Source organism: Saccoglossus kowalevskii, chromosome 13, assembly GCF_978046115.1.
Source record: "Saccoglossus kowalevskii chromosome 13, keSacKowa6.1, whole genome shotgun sequence".
Lineage (NCBI taxonomy): Eukaryota > Metazoa > Hemichordata > Enteropneusta > Harrimaniidae > Saccoglossus > Saccoglossus kowalevskii.
The window spans coordinates 13556199-13560629 of record NC_140653.1 but is presented as its reverse complement, the minus strand read 5'-3'; positions in this window follow the sequence as shown (position 1 = coordinate 13560629).

The window sequence follows — 4431 nt, the reverse complement described above, 5'->3', positions numbered from 1 at the left end:
AATATGCTGCATAAAGTCGATAATAAGTATTGTGTCTATTATAGATGCATACCGTAGGCGGCATACAAAAGTGCCCTGTATATAATCGGGTGTTTTAGGTTAAATCATTACATGTTTGTTTGTTTTCTGAAGTGCTTCAAAATAAAACAGTTTCAAAGAAAAGTGATTTAGTTACTCTTATGACCGTTTGTACATGTCATATATGTAAACACTTATAAAACATACATAGTCGTGTGTTTTACCTTGAAACATTACATGTGTGTTTGTTTTAAAAAGTGTTTCAAGACAAAACAATTTGTAAAAAGGTGTTTAATTACACTGATAAAATTGTGTACATGTCGTATACATAAACACTTATAAAACATGCATAGTCGAGTGTTTTACCTTGAAACATTACATGTGTGGTTGTTTTAGAAAGTGTTTCAAGACAAAACAATTTGTAAGAAAAGTGTTTTAGTTACACTGATGAAATTGTGTACATGTCGTATACATAAACACTTATAAAACATGCATAGTCGAGTGTTTTACCTTGAAACATTACATGTGTGGTTGTTTTAGAAAGTGTTTCAAGACAAAACAATTTGTAAGAAAAGTGTTTTAGTTACACTGATGAGATTGTGTACATGTCGTATACATAAACACATATAAAACATGCATAGTCGGGTGTTTTACCTTGAAACATTACATGTGTGTTTATTTTAGAAAGTGCTTCGTGATAAAACAATTTAACAATTTGGAAGAAAAGTGTTTTATTGTTTTACTCGCATGAACACAAATGTGTATTATACATTAACACTTTGCTCATGTGTCATTGTCACTACAACTACCGTTCACCAAATGCGGATTAATAAAATCCGTTAGGCCACGAGGTACTTAAGGTAGAGATGCAGTTTATTTGGCTTGCTTTTTAATTGAGTAATTAGACAATGAAGATGGTATTATATATCCAACATGTTATATATTTTCTGAAAGCTTATTATACAAACTTTGTAAAACTTGTCTTTATTTTAAATATCCAGAATGCGTTTTTGATTTTGGGTCAAAAATGATTTTGGACAAAAGTGGTTTAAAAAAAATTAGCTTAAAAACTTCAAGTCCGTTAGTGGGTAAAATTACATCACTGGATACCTTGGTATACTACTAATTCAAATGCGTCCACTCATCTCTCTAACGGCTTTCAAAGTCGCACAGCATGACCTCAAAGTTCACTCTTTTCTATTTTTGCATAATTTATATATCCACGTTAATTGCGGACTTGTTATTTTTGTTCCACTCGCCGTAATAAACTGTCCGGACGCATTTTGAAGGGGGAACACCTTGTCAATAATGTGTGAAATTTTCGAGGCAATTGGCCAAAGCGTCTATCAGCTATTTTAAATTAAAACCCGAGAATTCACCAAAAATAGAAGACGAGAAAAAGGCTAATTTGCATATTTGCGCGTTAAACCGGGAATTACTGCTTTGTCATACTTTGTCATACTTTCTAGACTATTGAAATTGAAAGTTAATGTATAGACATAGACATTTTATGTAAAATCGTTGGACCAGAACAACTGCTCTTGAATATATAAATCAGAAACACGTCATTCATACCAGTGTTTTGGTGGGGTCGGTAAAAACACGTGTCAATGCCCAGTAAACATTACGTCATCTCATGAATTATTAAACAGGGGGCGGTCCTAGGAAGGTGACCTTTTATCACGATCAAAACATCATGGCTTCTCTTCGATGTATTTTCAATAAAAAATCTACGAGTATTTCAGAGCCTGTGGTTTACCATGAAGAGTACAAAGTGGGATATTAAATTATTTATCCTCGATGATTTTTATGTAGTATTGAGAACCAACTCCAGGAAGCGAACGCGAGGCACAGAAGTTTTGTTCAGCGTTTCCAATCCCATTTTTCCAACTGCAACATATTTGTTAAAAGAAATATTTGAATTCTGTTCGTTTTTTAAGAAGGCAATTTTTTTATTTTTTCCATTTTGGTAACGCCTTATTCAGGGATTTTCTAAGACAGTCGCATACAATCAGCGCACGGATGTACGTACAAAACATGCTTTTGTACTACCGGCGACGGTCGCCTGCAAGAAGAGAGCTCCAGCTCCTAACGTAAAAGTTTTAAAATTTCGACCAGTTTTAAATAATTTGTGTTGGAAATTTGACATGTTTTAAGAGTGCAAAATTAAGGTGCATTTTCGAGCGGTCGAATTTTTCTGAATAGAAATCAGCAAATGAAAAAAATAGGAGTGCTAAACAGTGTGTTCGTTAGTTTAAAAAAAATGGAATGTCCGTCAAATTGACGTAAACTTCCCCATTTTTCACGGAAAAAGCAAAGGTCGTGGCCGAGTTGCAGGCTAAAAAACTCAAAAATCAAAACAAAATCATCAATCAGTAAGTATTATGACAAGGAAAACAAAACATCAGACGCGGAGAAGCGGTCAGCGCGTCAAAAGAGTTGTTAATGTATCAAGTTACCTCTCTCTGTGATTTATTTTTCATTGAAATTATTTGCTTGTTTTCAATTAATTTTAGCGTACCTCTGCAATTTAATTTAGCATTGTCAGTTGTTTGCTTCATTGAATTAAACGGAGTTCGTCCGGTTGCAGACAAAGCTGTCTCGCACCACCTAGCAAAACTTGCGAATGATCGGAAAGTTTGTATCTTCCCGACCCAGTGCAATATATCCGGTTAGAATCAAAGCTCACGTGTCCCTTATTTTAGGGACCAGATTCTGCCGTAAATTCGGGATGGGATTTAGAAAAAAATAAAATAGGACTTTTAAGGTGTATTTTGGCGTCATTTTCGGACATTTCAATCATTCCTGATGCCTAAAATAGAGTCTAAGTTTTACCGTAGTCATGATTGACGCCTATTCAAGAGTATGATGTTTATTGTGACTAGCGTGAATGGGTAAGCTTCGTTTCGACAATGAGCTGTTATCACTGTAAACAATGTTAAATTATTCTTCACATGCTCGGTTTATTTTTTGAGAACAATTATTTAAAAATAAAATCTCTCAGTCAATCAGAAACTCGGATTCACGCCTTCAGGGAAAGTCACGTTTGGACGCTCACATCGATTTTGTTTTTCGTTCGGCGGGCTGATGCCTTCAGTGTAGCTTTTGCCTCTTCCGACATAGAAATCATCTGAATCTTCTTTCTACCTCTCTTTCTTTTCACACCACGCATAATGTAATGATAAAAATTAGGAAAAAACGCTGAGGAAATATAATGTTTGTTTTGCTAGCGAGCGATAACTGATTTGAGAATAATTGCACATGCGCGTGAATTGAATGAACTATGACCCGTACAATCTCGATTTGCATATTGTCAATCAAAGGTCCTGTTATTTGATTACTCATGCAAATTAGGCAATTGGACATAAACATTGCCACGTGTGAGTGTTTTTTTATTTTTAATCAGAAAATAACCAGCAATTTTAACGGTGTTCTAATAAGAATTCATTGGTCGAATTTTCACAGAATGTTCTTTAGATAAAAATCTATATAAAAAACGAAAAAAAATATTTTTGATTGAAATTCACAAATAAACTGCATCTCTACCTTAATTATGTTTTATTTCGGAAAAGTGTATTTTTGTGTGCTTACAATGTGCTTAATTTTCATCAAAAAAGTGTGTTAATAACTCTCTAAAACACTTTTCTAAAAATACTAAAACACTACTTTTTTATAGAAAATACAAGTGTTTTATTATATAATACACATGTTTTTAATTACAACAGTGTGTTTGCAATTAAAACGGTGTGTTTTAATGAAAAACATGAAAGTGCTTCCGAGATTTATAGTGTTTGGAAATTGCTCACAGTCATACGATCACAATTCTATTAGATATTTAAGCCAGTTTATTCAGATTTAGGGCAGGATTGCAGGTCTTCTAGTGCCAGATATACCGTGCTCCAATCTATAAGATGGCAAGATTCAGACTTACCATGTTATAATTAGTGAATTGCAGTTTCATTCACTTCAACATTATCTATAAGGTATTAATGATTAGGTGGTATATTCGGTGGATATATTCCACTAAACTGTACCAACAAAGATATGCATGGAATAAAAACAACTGTGTGATGATTTATCTATTATTTCGCTTGAAGCTATCGCTTGAATTGTTTACATCGCCCACATAATGATTCAGTTACCGTTGACATCTTTTAAACTCGTCCACGATACTGAAATACGTGACACACTTAAGTGCAGAACTGCAAAGCTGCTACCACTTGTCAGGTAATTATCAAGCAATATTAAAACTATCTATCAATCGCTCAATGCACATACATCCATTAACCTTCAACACAGGTACACAACAGAAATTGATCTGTAGACCTTGTACAAAATAACATTACTTGTAGCTGTGGAAACCATGATCACATCTAGTAGATTAAACTCAACGAATCGTTCTATCACGTTCTA